Source organism: Solanum tuberosum, unplaced genomic scaffold (genome assembly GCF_000226075.1).
Source record: "Solanum tuberosum cultivar DM 1-3 516 R44 unplaced genomic scaffold, SolTub_3.0 scf00767, whole genome shotgun sequence".
In the NCBI taxonomy this organism is placed as follows: domain Eukaryota; kingdom Viridiplantae; phylum Streptophyta; class Magnoliopsida; order Solanales; family Solanaceae; genus Solanum; species Solanum tuberosum.
Genome location: NW_006239730.1, coordinates 39,026 through 58,233, shown reverse-complemented (window position 1 = coordinate 58,233; position 19,208 = coordinate 39,026). Strand labels below are relative to the sequence as shown.

Here is a 19,208-nt window from a genome sequence, read left to right as displayed (position 1 = left end):
AAGGATTATAGCACAAAATGTACTTCTAAGTAATTGTCCCGTAGATCCTATATCTATCTATATGAAGAATAAGTCATATAAATAAGGGGATTCTTATTTGTACAAATGTTACTTTGAGCTTGGAATGAGCTTGACGAGATTAACCATACTTATTTATCTATTGAGTTGTTCTGTCGGATCGGCCGCTCAAGATCTTTGGTCTTTATCTAGACCCAATGAAAAATATTGGATCACTTCTTATGGATTCTTTGAGAATGATTCTGATCTAGTTCATGGCTTATTAGAAGTAGAAGATGCTCTAATGGGATTTTCACATACATTAAAAGATTGCAATCAGTTTGATAATCAGTGAGTGACATAGTTTCATCGGCCCGAACTAAGGAATCCCTTAGATATGGTGCAAAAAGGCTCTTGGTCTATCCTTGATCAAAGATTTCTATGAAAAATATGAATCAGGGTTTGAAGAAGATCTCTATTTTGTAATTTCAGTAGTTTGCTCTATAAAGTATATTCTACTGACAAATTGAACTTTTTTTTTGTTTGAACCTTCTCTACTTCAAAAATCTTTCTAAAAAAGGTTCGTGTAAGCGTGATCCAGTATCCTTCGTCTTTATATAATCAAAGAATCAAACTCGTACTCTAGTTACAATAAGCATAGCAGTCACAACACGGCTAGTCTTGAGTTAGTGGCCTATTATTTGCAGTTGTTTTAAGTTTGCAATTACTTTTGGAATATACCACTTGCTCTGCAATCAATTTCTTGACTCATATTTAAAAAGGTCTACAATTGACAAAAATAACCAGACGATTGTTATTATAAAGCATGGTTGCTTATTTGTATAGTTCTTTGATGTCTTCTTGCTTATATACATTTGCTCTTTATTATTGGTGTTATGTAACTTCTGTGCACCACCAACACAGATATGTGGGCCGTTGGTGCAATACTTGCTGAACTTTTCACTTTGTGCCCAATTTTCCCTGGTGAAAGGTGCTTTCATGACCCATATTTTGGCTACGTGAATGTGATATGCCACATTCTTTTGTTTGGAGTTCAGACTCGTTTTACGTCATATATAATTTGAATGCTTGTTGCTTTCTTGAAAACTTAAAGAAATACCGATATATCTGGAAGTATAATCTAATAGTCAATTATAGGGCTGGCAAGGGGACGGGGATGGGGACTGTGGGACGGGACGAAATGGGACGGGATGGGATGGGGGACGCCTTGGCCAGGATTGGGGGGACCGGGATTGGCGGGACAAAAATCGTCCCATCCCATCCCACTATATATCCAGGATGGGATGGGGTTTGGCGGGACGAGACGGGACTTGGGATTTTTTATTTTTTCTATATGTTTATCTAGTTGTATTGAAATTATATGTTATTGAATAACATTTTTAGTTTATTTGGTTTTCAATAACATTTTTAGCTAATAAAAAATGCTTAAGTTTTCAAATTTCAAATTTCAAGTTTCAAGTTTCAAATTTGTATTTTAAATATTTTAAAGCAATTTAAACTTGAAATTTCAATTTTTAAATTAAGTATTTTAAAGTTAGTTTAGTATATATATATATATATATTAAAATTAAAATGCAAGACAATAGTTGTATAAAAAAAAACTTGAATAAAGCCTTCAAATTTATTCAATTAAACTTAGAAGTTACAATTTACAAATATTAGTGGAGTAACTAATCTACGCAGCCACCTTCTAGGAACGGTTCTGTTTCAATAAGTTCTCATATGTAAAACTAATATTTGTTACAAATACTAGAGGAGTAACTAATTTACGCAGGCACCTTCTAGGAAAGGTTCTATTTCAATTAGTTCTCGGATGTAATCTAATATTTGTATTCTCCTTTAAAATACAATTCTAATTGTCATATCATATCGACGGTAACATCCTCCGGTGTTGGCAAACTTGCTAGAAAATCTTGTGACTCTAATTCATCGTAACTAGATCCAATTACTGCATTAATCCAAGCTTCTTGTTTGGAACTTAACTTTGGCAAATTATAATTCCTCCTCTCGGCGTTGACCCAGTCTCTAAATAAAACTGATGTTTCCAAACTTTCTTCTGCCAATGAATGTCTATGATTGCCAAGTTGAAACCTTGCCGCACTAAAAGCAGCCTCCGATACAACTGATGAAGCTTGAATAGCTAATACATCATGAACCATTTTGCTCATAATTGGAAATGCAACCCTTCGTCTCCTCCACCATGCTAATATTTCGACGTTGCCATCGTCGTCGTCCATTATTTCTAAAGACTGATTAAGATATTCTTCAAAATCATCACGGTTAGTGGAATTAAGATCAAGAAAACCTCGCATAAAACTATCAATTCGATCTTTAGTCTTAGGATTAGAACTTTGACCAACTTCTTTTTCAGTATTTCCTATATTTCTATATTTTTCATACAAAATCTTTGCTTCTACTTTTATGCTAGACTTACACATTTCACAAGTTGGAATTTCTTCCGATAAAACTTCTAAAGTATCATAAAAAGTATCAACAAGTCCCTGCACACCTCGAAATTTATATTGAGGGTTAAGTAAAGTAGCAGTTAAATAAATTTGGGAAATAAGAAAAACATATTTTTTAAAATTTTCAATCATACCTTCAATTGCAACTCTAAATTTTTCGAATTTTTTGTATTTAGAAAATTGAATTGTAATAGCACAAACATTTATTAATACTGATGAAACAGTAGGATAATAAATTCCAGAAAACATGGTTGTAGCATAATTAAAAAATCTTAAAAATTCCAATAGTTCATTAGTTTCATCCCAATCTTCTTCACAAATTCTATCTAATGGGTCAGTATTATGAGCATTAAAACCAATTTTTACGGGTGATGAGTCCACAATTTGGACTCATTTAGGGCTATATTTTGATAGAATGATAGAATTAGTGTCTTCAAATGCATATTTTATCTCAATAACTGATGTAAACCCTTAAGTTTTAGGTATTTGGATTGAGAGACAAATTTTGGGCGCTATCAAGAAAAAAGAACAAAGCGGCTGAAAGGACAGAGAAAAGACTTCCTGAGGATCGCCAAAACTACTAGGCGAGTCGCCGAAAGGTCCTAAATCCCGCTGAATGTTCCAGTGTGTTGAGCCCTGAAGCAAAGGTCAAGTCTACGATGAAAAAGAGCAGTCGGCACATCGCCGAGCAGTTCCGCTAATTAAGCAGCACTCTATCGCCCAATGCCTTAAAACGCGAGAATGCTGAAGGCAAAAGCTGAAAGGCGATGAACCAAACCAAAGGGTGGATCGTCGAGTGTGTCGATGATCCTGACTAACTGCGCCGAATGGTCCTTCTCAACACATTTTTAGACAACTATCTTAGTATGCATTTTCAAATACAACATTTTATCTTAGTATGCATTTTCAAATACAACATTTTATTTTTCTATGTTTTAAGTAGAGAGACTTTGTTCTTAACTTTTGAAGATTTGAAGACTTCCAATTCCAAGAAATTGGAAGTGGGTGTTGAAGATTCTTCATCCTAGACTCGTTTAAAGTGAAAATAAGTCATACCCAATTGGTGTTACTTCGATTTGGTATCATTTTCTTCCTTTTCTCTATGTCTAGCTAAAACCCCAATTCTTAGGGTGTGATTTTGTGAATATGGGTTAAATTTACCGTTGGGTATTGCTTATTGTTGGTATATTCGCTGTTTAAATGTGATTTCGTTTAGTAGTTTTGCTTGAACTTAATGAGATTGTAGTTGCAAATACGATTTCATCTTATTGTTTTTGGCTTGCTTGAGAGAGACGTTTTAAAACTAATACTACTAAATCGATAGCCAGTGGTTATTGGGTCGTCGTGGATTCAGCTCGAGAGAGTGAACCCTAGGCCCTCTCCCACACTTTCAGCTCGAGAGAGTGAATAGGCTAAGACGGAGGCTGTGCTTAAACGCAGCAACTTGGTGTTTGAGAGAAACCGAGTTGATTCGGGGTAGGTTGCTCGAGAGAGAATTTACCCCCACTAAAGTCTAGCCTAGTTACAAATATTTAGCGATGTACTATCAATAGAATCTACCTGATAATGTCTTTTATCCCATATTCCTATCACATCCCAAGAATCCTGTCTCCCTATCTTGTTTCCTTATATTTTTGTTGTTTTTGTTGATTAGCTAATACAAACCCCCATTGATAATTGACGCTTGCATCACCCCTTAGATTTAGTATATTTTTATTCGATAATGTTTATAGCTATGACTAATTAAAACTTGATTTTACTTTTCTATTAATTCTTGAAACCACTCCATGTGGGAACGATCCCAACCCTTGGTTGGGTTATATCACTACACGCGATCGTTGGCACTTGAACCGAACTAGTGTCCTGATACGTGAAGTCAAAATGGCGCCGCTGCCAGGGAGTGGTGTTATTTGAGAATTTATAGTTAAGTAGGATTTTCGTTCTTGTTAGTCGTAATTTACTTAATTTTTAATTTTGTATTTGGCTTGTTTGAGCTGTGAAACAGAGGAGGTGAGTATGTCAAGGAGTACTCGTGAGCAAATGGAGTTTCCTTCATTAGAAGTAATGATCTTCAGGGATCGCATTCTAACCTTTGAACAATTGGAAGGTGAACGAATTCATGAAGCATGGACAAGGTTTAAATCGTTTCTGATTCGATGCCCCACTCATGAAATTCCTGATATAGTCATCCTAGACTGCTTCTACAGAAGTCTTGGTCCCAAACACAAAGCATTGGCTAACCCACTCATTTCGGGTGGTATTACACAGCAGCCATATACGATAGCAACCCACCTGCTTGATCACATGGCTGAAGCAAACCAAGAATTAGATAAGGACATCATGTTGGCCGCTTTGATGACTCGAATGGATGAGTTGGCCAAAAAGAAAGCAGCGATTGAAGTCCAATGCAAAAGGAAGGACAGATACGTCCCCCCTCATGAGTAAAGAAAGCCCAAGGACAATGAGGGTAAACGTGTCGAAAGAATGCTCTCAATCATTCTCAACAAGGTAAGTGAGCATGATAGGGTGCTGGAAGAGATGAATGAGAACATCGAAGTGATGAAACATATGATTGGTTCTCATTCCAGATCCATTAAGCTGCTCGAGAACCTTACGGGCCATATGAAGCCTCATTTCCACCTGCCACAAAGCAAGGGGTTGCCAAGTGATGTTTTGGCTAACCCCAAAAGTGAAGTTTAGGTGTTAACTTGCGTCGTGCCACAACGTTAACTAAGGCACTTCTTGGGAGGCAACCCAAGGTTTTATCACTTCAAATCATTTTCAGAAATAATGGTGTGTTGATTCAGGTTAGAGTGTGGAGAGTGTGTGGAAATTGCATTTGGCGAGCTAAAAGTTCCATTCAGCAAATCGCCGAACAGGTCGACGATCCCGATGTTGTCCGTCGTTTGGACCTCCAAGTAACTGAAGGTCCTGTAAAGGTCAGCGGGGTAAGTGACCACTCGGCGGATCGCCGGGTGGATTGGCGAGTGTGACTAATGTCGCCAAATGGATACGAACTAGATGGTAGAGGTTTTAGAATTTTGAACTCTTCATGTTCCCTCACTTTTAAACTTCACAAACTTACACCAAGTTAGTAATTTCAACATTCTTGCATTCTATAATTATTTTGGTTGTTGATTTGAGCTCGGAGTTGGAAAACTTTACCCGCCTAGCATCTCAAATTTATATTGTTCGGCATAAAAGGTTGGTTTTCCAAATTCCGTATTTATTTTATCGCATTTTGTACTCATTTGCAAATGATCTTATCTTAGTGATGTGTGTTGGGCCTCTCTGATCTTATTTGTTTTGAATATGCCTATTTTTAAACTTGACAATCTTGCCCGTATTGTTTTGATCGTCGAATTCCCGTAAATTTGCGTCTTAAATTGAGTAAAATCTTGTGGGGTATGTTTGCATGTTGATTAGATTGGTAGGGTGAAATCTGAGTAGCCCGTATTTGTGCTAAATGACATAAATTGCACAATAAGAGAGTGGGTGACACCATTCTTAAGGGCAAAAGTAGTCAAATGACCAAATTTGGCAAAGCCGGGAAAAATTTGAATATCCTGGGGTGATGGGTGTTATGGGTCTGAATTTAATTATACTAGTGCATGCTTTGATTCTATTTTCGGCGGTTGCAGGGTTGAATTTGAGAAGTTGGGTTGAAAATAGGCACATTGAGCCGTTTGGAGAGCTTGGTCAAGCTCGCCGAACCACTTAGCGGCTCGCCTAATGTCCCCAATCTAGCCCTTGATTTCATGCTTTATTTGATGATAGATTCTGTAACCTTCTGCGAGAAGCTTGATGTCGCCATAAGCACTCGATGACTTGCCCAAAGGCTTTTGTTTTACCCTTGGTCTGCACCCCTAAACCTTTATGCACTAGAACTTTCGGCGGGTCTGTCCTTGTTCGTCGAAAGCTATCGGCGACACGCCGAGTGGTTTCCCCATAACCTACTTGTTGTAGTTTTAGAGATAATTTCTTCGGCGAGCTCGATCTAGCTCACCCAAGAAATTCAGCAATTCACCCTCTAGTTTGGCGAGTCTGTCTAAAATTGTTCTGATGTGCTTTTGATTAAGTTTTTCTAACCTCTCTTTCAGATTTTGCAAACATGACTAAAAATCAAAAGCTGCTGAAAAAATAACACCAGCCCAAGAGAAGTCCAAAGGGATTGTGATAAATGAGGATGCAGCTATGTCGAAAGGCAAAGCTATGAAACTACCCACAACTAGTGGGAAAGGCAAGGGCAAGAGGCCCACTTCTTCAAGGAAGACCATTACCCTAGACCCTAATACTCCTTCATAGGCCCAGTGATTCTGCAGAGCGGTACATATCTTTCTAGCGGAATCACACTCAACATACCTTGGTAAATCTGGCACTGTTGTTCCTCCTGAGGTGACCTCAGGCACTGATGCCCAGGCTTAGGGTGAGGCATCGAGCACTGATGCACAGACAGATGGAGAGACTACATAGATAAGATCCCCTTTTTACCTCCCTCTCTGTCTTTCTTTGTTTTCAATTCTGGATATTATGTTAGTTGCATTTGAGGACAAATGCTTTCAATTATGGTGGAGTGAGGTCCAACTTTGTGTGCTTTTATGACTAATGTTTTGATTTTGTATTTGGGTTGTGAGCCATAGTATTGTGTTTTGCACTGCTTTTAGTGGATGTTTTAGCTTGTGCCTCCTTTGCTTTAAAGTGAAGCTTTTAATTGAAAATGATTTTTGACCCTTTCGAAAATTGCCACCCCTTTCTGTGTTGAATGTGGTTGTTCTCTTGCAAATTTGAGTCTCGGTTTTGATCAATATCGATGACTCAAATAGTGCTCACAATCGAACGAATATGTATGTGCAGCTACGATGAGACCAAGTGAAGTTGCATAGTCAATATGTGAACTCTTTGCATCTTGTTGTGACTAGCCAATTATCGAATTGATTCTCTTGTGATGAGCGTTGCTCACTAGCGAAAGTGTGGATTCTTGTTTGACTTTGGTGTCGATGCCTTGTGTGATGAGCTTACTGTGTACCATGCATGATAACACCTAAATTTGCCCCGTTGGTCCGGTCGACTAAGTAAGGCTATCTCTTGATATGATTTTAGGCAACATCGAAGAGTGTGAGACAATTTGACATATACCATTTTTGTGGCCTACCTTGTGAGTGTGTGAACCCCTTTTGAACACCCCTTGAGCCTTACCTTTCTCTGGAAGAAACTTGATGAAAACATGACCTTCCTTAATCCACTACCTATAATCCTCTTGAATTGTGATTGATCAAATAGCCAACTTAGACCAAAAGCCTAAGTTGGGAGTGTGGTAAAAAGAGAAGGCAAGTCAAGAAGTGCAAGAAAAGTCCCCTTGGTGTTGAGAAAAATGGAACACCTCCATACAAAAAAAAAAGGAGAGAAAAGGAAGAAAAAGAAAAGAAAAAGAATGAAAAAGTTGTGGAATAAAGTGCAAAAGAAATGGGGTTTCCGAACAATCCATGGAAAGTGAATAATGGGATGACTTCTGAGCACTAAAGAAAATGATGAGAGAATAGGAAAGGAAGTGTTGTGAGAACCATATTTCATGAAGATGGAATTCACTGAGCCTAAATGACCATATCTTTGCACTCAGCCCCATTACAAGCCTTGAAAAGATGTTTTTTTATCTTGAATGAGCAGAAACAATTGTTGATTGGAAAATACGAGCAAACCTATGGGTGAAAGCATGCATTGTGTTCTTCTTGTGAGTGTGAGCGTTGCATTTTATTCCAGAACTTTAAATTTTTAAACCATTGTGTGTGAATATGGAATCATTCTTTTGTGTGAGGGCATTTGATTTCCTTTGTTAAGCTTGCACTTGCATTTGAAGCAATATAGTGAGCTTGAGAATCTTTGATAATGGTGTGTCACAACTTGAATCTTTGAGTATACAACTGATCCTTGCATGTGTAATTTGAGCCATGTTGTGTACAGTCATGATTGAGTCTTGTGTAGCACTATTTGAGACATCCCTTTTGAACTGCTAAACTTGAGTTTTACTTGAGGACAAGCAAAAGTTTAAGTTGGGGGTGTTGATGAGTACACAATTTTGGACTCATTTAGGGCTATATTTTGATAGAATTAGTGTCCTCAAATGCATATTTTGTCTCAATAACTAATGTAAATCCTTAAGTTTTAGGTATTTGGATTGGGAGACAAAGCTTGGACGCTATCAAGCAAAAAGGAACAAAGCGGCTGAAAGAACGGAGAAAAGACTTCCTGAGGATCGCCTAAACTACTAGATGAGTCACCGAAAGGTCCTAAATCCCGTCGAATGTTCCAATGTGCTGAGCCCTGAAGGAAAAGGTCAAGTCTGCGATGAAAAGGAGCAGTTGGCGCATCACCGAGCAGTTCCGCGAAGCAGCACTCTATCGCCCAATGCCTTAAAACGCGAGAATGCAGAAGGCAAAAGCTGAAAGGCGATGAACCAAACCAAAGGGCGGATAGCCGAGTGTGTCGACGATCCTGACTAACTGCGCCGAATGGTCCTTCACAATACATTTTTCGACAACTATAAATACTAGTTTAAATTTTTATCTTAGTATGTATTTTCAAATACAACATTTTATTTTTCTAAGTTTCAAGTAGAGAGACCTTGTTCATAGCTTTTGAAGATTTGAAGACTTCCAATTCCAAGAAATTGGAAGTGGGTGTTGAAGATTCTTCATCCTATACTCATTTAAAGTGAAAATAAATCATACCCAGTTGATGTTACTTCTATTTGGTATCATTTTCTTCCTTTTATCTATGTCTAGCTAAAACTCCAATTCTTGGGGTGTGATTTTGTGAATATGGGTTAAATTTACTGTTGGGTGTTGCTTATTGTTGGTATATTCGCTATTTAAATTTGATTTCGTTTAGTAGTTCTGTTTGAACTTAATGAGATTGTAGTTGCAAATACGATTTCATCTTATTGTTTTTGGCTTGCTCGAGAGAGACGTCTTGAAACTAAGACTACTAAATCGATAGCCGATGGTTATTGGGTCGTCGTGGGTTCAACTCGAGAGAGTGAACCCTAGGCCCTTTCCCACACTTTCAGCTCGAGAGAGTTAATGGGCTAAGGCAGAGGATGTGCTTAAACGGGACGACTTGGTGTTCGAGAGAAACCGAGTTGATTCGGGGTAAGTTGCTCGAGAGAGAATTTACCCCTACTAAAGTCTAGCCTAGTTACAAATATTTAAGGATGTACTATCAATAGCATCTACCCGATAGTGTCTTTTATCCCATATTCCTATCACATCCAAAGAATTCCGTCTCCCTATCTCGTTTCCTTATATTTTTGTTGTTTTGTTGATTAGCTATTACAAACCCCCATTGATAATTGACGTTTGCGTCACCCCTTAGATTTAGTATGTTTTTATTCGATAATTATTATAGCTATGACTAATTAGAACTTGATTTTACTTTTCTATTAATTCTCGAAACCACTCCTTGTGGGAACGATCCCAACCCTTGGTTGGGTTATATCACTACACGCGATCGTTGGCACTTAAACAGAAGTAGTGTCCTGATATGTGAAGTCAACGGGTCCTTTATATTCGTAAGCAACTTAAAGCATTTCGTAAAAAGAACTCCACCTTGTTTTAATATGTTTTGGAATTTTTCTTGGTGGCATATCACATAGTACACAACACTCGTTAAATTCCCTAATTCTAGCAGCTTTATGAGCATAAAAAAATCCATGCAACAACATATTCAATTTTCATACAACCACATTCAAATAATGAAATACTATCTTGTACAACTAAATATAATACATGTGCAACACATCTAACATGAAAAGAATTAACATCAACCGGACATAATCTAGTTTTTAACATACTAGCAGCGTTTGTATTATTAGATGCATTATCTAAATGCGACAGACATTACTTTATCTAAAAACATATAATAATCTAAAACACTCAAAATATTTAAAGCTAAATATGCACTAGTTTTTTCTCTACACATTCTTTATAACTTAAGATTCTTTGTTGCAAATTCCAGTTATGATCAATACAATGTGTTGTAATAGTTAAATAATCATGTCCATTAACACTACGACTCATGTCCGAAGTTATAGACACTCTACAATCTATTATGCTAAACAAACAACGAAGAAATTGACAATGTTTACCTTGATATAAAAAAACATCAGCATTAATAGTATTTCTTGAAACACTTTTAAAAGAAGGATTATAAGTATGTTGAATATATTCAATAAAACCGGGATGTGAAGGAAAACTATAAGGCAAACCACAAACAGAAACCATCTTAGCTAAATTTCCGCGATCACTTTCTTTATTATATTTACGTTGTGTTAGTGGACCACTGGAGATAGAAGGATCTAATGTTCCTTGAACCATGTTAGAAGCCCCTACCGAATGATTAACATTAATATCAACATCATTAACTTGAATTCCTTTTTTTCTATCGGCTAAAGCTTTAGCTTCTTTATATTCAATCGGCACACAAGATAACAAATGTTTCTTTAAGCCCCCCATCCCACCTTGACCTCCACCTTGTTTATGTTTAAAAGGTTCCTTACACTTATTACAAACAGCAATAGAGTTGTCCTTATCGAAAGTCATAAATTGCCACACAACAGAAGTTTTAGGGAGTTGATACTTCACCTTCTCCCTTGTAGGGGGTATAAAGGGGGGGGGGGAGGATCCACAATTTTGCTCCATTGAATTTGTAGTTTCAGTTGGAAGTTCCATCACCGGACTAGTAGGTGTTTCTTCTAATTCTTCTTCTCCCGAATCAACTTCTACTTCTTCACTTGAATTTTCATCAAGATTAGGATTCATATTACCATAATGTCATTCTAAAATTTCATGATCGAGTTGAATATTTGAATCAATATCATAAGAAGTAGAATCATTTGTATTAAATCTAACTCTAGATATTGATTTAGAAGAAGTACCACCACATTTACTTTTATTTTTTTCCTTACTACTTATTTTATTAAAATTAAACAATTTACTAATGGTGCTTGGTTCTTTCTCTTTTCCTTTACCGGTATCTTTTTTGCTAGAACTCATATTTAATTATATGTAAAGTGTAATATAACAATAATAATAACACAAAAATTAATGACGAAAAATAAAATATAAATATTATGAAACGAATGTACCCAACGTCTGCGTTAATAGCAGACGTTATAACCGATTCTTGAAGCTTGTAGTTTGTTGTAACTTGTAATTTGGAACTCCAATACTTGATAGCAAATATGAGAATTAATATATATATATATTATGATATAATATGAGAATTAAATGGAATAAAAAATTAAGACTTAAGAATGAAAGGATATAGAAAATAGATGAGAGAATAGATAATTTTGCAAGAAATAATGAAGGATAGAGGGATATTTATAGGGGGGGACTAGCCGTTGCCCCAACAGTCCCCAATGGATATAATTTAAAATAAGTTTAAAAAATAAGGGGATCCCACGAAACCGACCGGTTCAGCCGGGCTGGAACCAGGCCAGGTCGACCGGGACCAAAGGGTGAACAAGCCCCTAACCGGTCCTTTATCCCGAAATCCCCCCAACCCGCGAAATCATACGGGACCAGGTCTGGCGAGACGGGTCTCGAGCCGGTCGCGGGCCGACCCAATCTCCTTGCCAGCCCTAGTCAATTACCCAGATATTTTTAAAGATTCTTTTTTTCTAGGAAATTGAAGCTTGATTTATTTAAATTTCAAGTCCAATTATCCAGAGAATTTGAATATTAAGTCAAATTATTTAGAGAACTGTTCATCTTAGAGCTTTCTAATCTTCTTTTCCTATGGCCAGTGAAACTGATCAGTTGTATAAGATATGTTGCATTCTTAGACCACCAGATTGGACTATCCTCCAGAAGTGAGAAGTGAGAACTGTTTCACGAGTGCTCGATATAAGAAATTTAAATGTAAGTGTAGCTTGAACCTATTACAAGTTTCCTTCCATTTTCATGTGATCTCTCTCACTAGCACACATGGGTAGAGCTAGGGTACTCAAAGGGAGTTCATCCGAATCCCTTCCGACAAAAAATTACACATGTATTCAGGGTGATAACTTTTTTTATGTATATATAGTTGACTTCTTTGTAGTGCTTACTTTTTTATATTTTGGATCTCCTAAGTGAAAATCCTGGTCTACCACATGCTAATGTGTGCACTAATGCATTGAGTTCTTTCCTTTTGTTATTATCTTTTCTTTGTGGCAGGCTGTACCAGCCAATCTGATATCATTCCCAATGCAAGCTTGGAAGTTATTGATTCGATTAAGGTGATTCTTTGCAATCTTTCCTATAACTGTCAATTTTCTCATGAAACAGACATACTAAATGATTTTTGCTCTCATACCATAGCAACTCTGTTCTTGGGACCCTTTAAGAAGGCCAACTGTTGATCAATGCTTGCAGCATCCATTTTTCCATGTAAAATATTTCTTTTATTTGGCATTTGCTTACTCCAATAGAAATTTCTAAGTGTCATGATTGGCATATTTTCATAATGGCTTGAATAAGTTACTGCTTGCTAATAAATAGGTTGGTAAGTGGAAAGCTGAGTCACTAGAGGATCCATTGCAGCTGAAGTTAAGTGATGGTGGTAAGAACTCATAAAATATTCTTACAATTAGTGTTATCTTCTACAAATCTTTGTGAAGCTACCTAAGCCAAATCTTGAGTTAAGCCTCTGGGACTTTGGGAGACAAAAAGATGACTGTTCTCTTGATTTGACTTTGGCAGCTAAACCACGTATGTCTAGCTTGGGTATGAGTTATACTTTTGATTATTCTTGTTACTTGCAGGATAGTAAGTTTCCATTTCTCTTTTACATGATACCTTTTTCAGCCATAAAAGATATATGTGTGCACAGTTATATTCATATATATGTTGCAACTGACATCCGCCAATGACAATTTGTTTGCATTTACATGTCTGCCTAAAACTCAACTTGTTACAAAAGTTGCAATTGATGTTAATCCTGGCTCTCATCATAACTGATACGTTTTCCCTGTTTTCTCTTTTAAGTGATACCTACACCCAAGGCTAGCAATTGGACAAGACCGGAACAACAGGACCGGTTTTACCGGAACCGATCCTCGTTATCGGATTTATTTATCAGAATCGGTTATACCGAAAATTCCCAAAGGTTCCACCCGGTCCCTTAGTTACCGGTTTGGACCGGACCGGAACCGATTCTTACCGGATCATTGTGTACTGTTAGTTTTTTATATATTTTTATTAACTTTAATTATTATATAATATTATATTATTAATTAATAATATTATATTATTAAAAACTTCAATTTAAAACTTTAAACTTTAAAGTAAACTTTAAAGTTTCAATTGAATTTAAGTTTAAACTTAAAACTTATATAACTTTAAGTTTAAAGTTTAAAATTGACTTTAAATTTTAAAGTTTATAACTTTAAGTTTAAAGTTTAAAATTGACTTTAAAGTTTAAAGTTTAAAGTTTATATTGAATTTAAAGTTTAAACTTTAAAATTCAATTTTATATTAAAGTTTAAACTAATATTAAAATAGTTGAAAATTAAATTTCTAGAATGACTTGGATTAAATATAAGAGACTATTTTAAAAGAAAATCAAGGCGAATAGCCGTATATTTATTCAAATAAATAAATTGTACAATACAAATATTAGAAAGAGACAAAGAGTACATAATCTAGGTATTGAATATTAATTATTGTACTAACAATTGAAACTTTTTTTAAAATCTTTTCGTAACTTTTGTATCATTTCAAAAGAAATATTTTTTGAAACTTGTATTTGTCGTTCTTCTTCCATTGCATCCATGCCATCATCACTATTATCACCAAATATTTCATCTATTTCATCTTCTATTTGGCTACTTAATTGTGGTAGTCCGATATTTCTTCTTTCGGCATTGACCCAATCTCGAAACAACACCAATATTTCTAAACTATCTTTTGCTAATGAATATCGATGATCTCCAATCATAAATCTCGCCGCACTAAAGGCTTTCTCCGAAGCGACCGATGATGCTTGAATCGCTAGCACATCTCAAACAACCCTAGCAAGGGTCAGAAATTGATTTTCACTATTCTTCCACCATACTAATGTTTGAGCTTGAAGTTGTCCTTCTTCATGCCTAATCTTTTCCCGTGCCTGAGTGAAATATAAATCAAAATCACTATTAGTAGAGGATTCAAGCTCAAGATAATCATCCATCCAATCATCTGTATCATCACTTCTAGGCCTACAAGATGGAGGTTCAACTATTGGAATATTTTTTTCCATAGCTTTATATGTATTATATAACTCTCTAGCTTTTATATATATGCTACTTTTACAATCTTCAACCCTAGGAGTTTCATCATCTTTAATTTCTAAATTAGCATAAATCTTTTCAACCATTCTTTCAACACCTTTTAATTTGTAATTTGGGTTGAAAGTAGTAGCAGTCAAATAGATTTGAGGAATAGGGGAAAAAAATATTTTTTTAATTTTTTCAATCATAAAAGCAAGTGAATCTTTAAATCGATCTTTTCCTCTATATTTTGCAAATTCAGATGAAATAGCACAAATATTTACTAAAACAGAAGAAATAGTTGGATAATATTGACCAGAAGCAGCATTTGTTGCTTTATAAAAAAACACTTAAAAATTCAATAAGTTCTTTTGTATTTTCCTAATCTTCATAGCCAATTCTTAAATTTGGGTCCGCATTATGAGCATTAAAAACTAATTGTACCGGCTCTTGATAAATATAAGCAACTTCAAGCATTTCAAATAAAGAATTCCATCTAGTGCATACTTCTTTTGGAACTTTCTATATTCAAGCCCACATTCTTTACAACGATTTTTAAATTCTATAATTCTAGCTTTTATTTTAGCTTTAAAATTACAATTACAACCGAGTCTAATTTTTTCACAAGAAATTTCAAATTGAGAAATACCATCTTTTACCGACTCTTGATAAATATAAGCAACTTCAAGCATTTCAAATAAAGAATTCCATCTAGTGCATACTTCTTTTGGAACTTTTATATATTCAAGCCCACATTCTTTACAATGATTTTTAAATTATGTAATTCTAGCTTTTATTTTAGCTTTAAAAATACAATTACAACCAAGTCTAATTTTTTCACAAGAAATTTCAAATTGAGAAATACCATCTTTTACTATCAAATTATACACATGTGTGGCACACTTAATATGAAAAGAATCATTATCAATTGGACAAATTCTACATTTTAAATAATCAATTGCTTTTAAATTATTAGAAGCATTATCTAAAGTGACACTCATTATTTTATCACACATTCCATAAAATTGTAAAATAGAGCTTATTTTTATTGCTATATAAGAACTGGTTTTAGTTTCTTCTACATGTTTATACCCTAATATTCGTTTTTGCATGTTCCATTCATGGTCAATCCAATGGACAGTAATTGTAAAATAATCATTACCATTAGGACTACGTCCCATATCAGAAGTAATAGATAATCTACCATCATAATAAACAAATAAACAACGAAGAAAATGACAATATTCTTTTTGATATTTAAAAAGATTACTTTTAATTGTACTTCTTGGAATACCTTCATAATTTGGGTTATACAATTCCCGAATATAATGAACAAAATCAGAATGGGAAGGAAATGAAAAAGGCAAACCACAAACAGCAACCATTTTAAATAATTCTCTACGATTTTTTTCTTTACTATATGTGCGGTGTGTGCTTCGGCTAGCCGGGTTAGTCATATTTAATACACTTTGAACCATATTAGAACCTCCAGCTCCCATAGAATTTTCAGGTTGAGGTATTCCATTTCTATTAGCCCTTTCTATATCATCTAGGCGAGCAAATTCTTTATTACACTTTCTCAAATGTGTTCTTAGTCGTCCCGTTCCCCCTTGTGTACCCGTAGTTACATGTTTCATGATCAATTTACATTTCGTGCAAGTAACAATAGTTTTTTCCTCATTTTGTACCAAAAATTTCCATACTAAAGATCTTTTAACACGTACAACGGTCTTTGAAAAAGTAGGTAAAGAGGGGACTTCATCTTGTTCCGGTAATTCGGTAGCCGAACTAGTAGGGGTAGGGGTCTCATCATCTTCCTCATTTATTTCTACTTCCTCATCTAATTCTTCCTCAAAATTAGTAAAACATCTATTTAAAGTTTCATGATCTACTTCATTTTCGGAATTAAATTCAATAGGTCGTGTTCCCGAATATCCTGAATAAAACCAGGATGTGAAGGAAATGAAAAAGGCAAACCACAAACAGCAACCATTTTAGCTAATTTTCTACGATTTTTTTCTTTACTATATGTGCGGTGTGTGCCAGTCGGGTTAGTCATATTTAATACACTTTGAACCATATTAGAACCTCCAACTCCCATAGAATTTTCAGGTATGGGTATTCCATTTCTATTAGCCCTTTCTATATCATCTAGGCGAGCAAATTCTTTATTACACTTTCTCAAATGTGTTCTTAGTCATCCCGTTCTCCCTGTCTTTATTACACTTTCTCAAATGTGTTCTTAGTCGTCCCGTTCCCCCTTGTGTACCCGTAGTCATATGTTTCATGGTCAATTTACATTTCGTGCAAGTAACAGTAGTTTTTTCCTCATTTTGTACCAAAAATTTCCATACTAAAGATCTTTTAACACGTACAACGGTCTTTGAAAAAGTAGGTAAAGAGGGGACTTCATCTTGTTCCGGTAATTCGGTAGCCGGACTAGTAGGGGTAGGGGTCTCATCATCTTCCTCATTTATTTTTACTTCCTCATCTAATTCTTCCTCAAAATTAGTAAAACATCTATTTAAAGTCTCATGATCTACTTCATTTTTGGAATTAAATTCAATAGGTCCTCGTGACATAAAAGAAGCTTCATCAACATGAGTATAATCATTAGTATTAACTCTATATCTAGGTGGCAAATGTTTAGAACTAGAACTACTTCCTCCTCCCCTATTATTTTTTCCTTTTGACATTGGTCTTTTACCGCAATTTCTTTCCGAATTCATGTTCAAGTTTAAAATAATTAAATATTATGAAAAACAAGAAAGATAATATAACAAAAAAAAATAAACTTAATTAATAAACAAAAAAATTAAAAGTTGAAACGAATGTACTGAACGTCTACGTAAAAGTAGACGTATAACCAAAGCCAGAATTGAGAGATGCCAATTGAAGCTTCCGATTTACTCAAATAAATCTCCGAAATCCGAACTCCAAGTCAATATCACAAAATAATAATTATGAATTTATGAGAGATTTGAAAAATTTGAGAAAATTTTTATAAGATGTTAATGAAATAGTTTGTGAATTTGTGATTTAAATGAAAGAATATGGGTATATTTATAGTGTTAAGGAGTTAGAGAGGGGTGGGGGAAGTTTTGAGCCGTTTTGGGCTCCAACCCAACGGCTAGAAGGGCCCAACAACTATAAATTAACGTTCACCTTTAAAAATAAAAATAAAAGGAAGTGACCATTGAACCGAATTGAAACCGGTTCTTACTGAACCGGATCAACCAGATAAAAATCGGGTTCCGTTTCGGTACCTGTTCTGGTACCCTATAAGATCGGTTCCTTACCGGTTCAACCGGTACCAGACTTACCGGTACAAAAACCGGACCGAAATCGGACCGGACCAGCCAAAACCCTGTCGAATTGCCAGCCTTACCTACACGCCATGCTCCCTCAAAGAAAATAGATGAAATTTTTCCAAGTATAGAGAGTTATACAAATGAAACACCCTTAAAGAAATAAACTATCATTGACATTAGAAATATTTCGAGTGACTTCTTGATCATTTTTGTCTCAAGTAAGGACAAAGGAGTGTTGTCGTCGACTAGTTTATCTTGCTTTAATATTCAAGTTTTTTTGTTGTTCTATTTTCTCTTTTTACTTGTAGCTTTCTTTAAAGTATTCACCTTGACAATGTTATGCAGATTTTCTTCCTTCGGAAATGATAAGTAGAATTCCAGGCACCGGAATGGTGAGTTGTATTGGGTTTTCTTTTCTCAGTAACTTTACTCACTGGTTTTAGGGTTTTCTTTCCACGAATTTTTTACCAAAATAAGTCATTATTTAAACCAATTCATCAAAATAGTATGTTTTTTGAATTTTTTACAAAACTAGTATAAATGGACTTGACAGTAATGTATTAGGTATTATTTTATTTTTAAAAAATGACAAAAGGACAAGCAACTGATGGAGTAAACAGACTTAAAATGTTACCGACAGTAACGTTTTAAACTTAAAACGTTACCATCAGTAACGTTACATCAGTAACATTTTAAACTTAAAACATTACCATCAGTAACGTTTTAATGCCAATAACATTTTTAGCTTAAAAAGTAGCCCCTTTATGTTAACCTCTGTTATTTCAATCTTTTCTATTAAAAAATTGTACTCCTTTATGTCAAAATTTATCTTACTTCTTGGTGCCTGAAGATATATCTAGAGAAAAAACAAGAATTGCTGCCAAGGATGTACTACACTCTAGCAGCCTAGGTTTATTGCATATATTACATGTATACATTCATGCATTTGCATTGGCTTTGATATTTGATAGTATGAGAAAAGTGATATAGCACTAACACTACAACAAAAACAACTTTTAGCGGCAATAAATATTGACATTAATAAAGAGTGCTAAAATCTTTACTAGCATTAGTTAAGTGACATTAGAACTAATGTCGCTAAAGGCTTTAGGGACATATTTTTGATGT

The 19,208-nt window shown here is 35.2% G+C and overlaps 1 non-coding gene across 1 annotated transcript; it reads right to left on the bottom strand.

The window, feature by feature from the left end:
• Positions 1–18,710: 18,710 nt before the first annotated feature.
• On the bottom strand, positions 18,711–18,797 carry MIR7986 (microRNA MIR7986). The gene has a single exon (NR_127152.1). It is a non-coding gene; the product is annotated as a microRNA MIR7986 (primary transcript).
• Between the last annotated feature and the right edge of the window lie 411 nt (positions 18,798–19,208).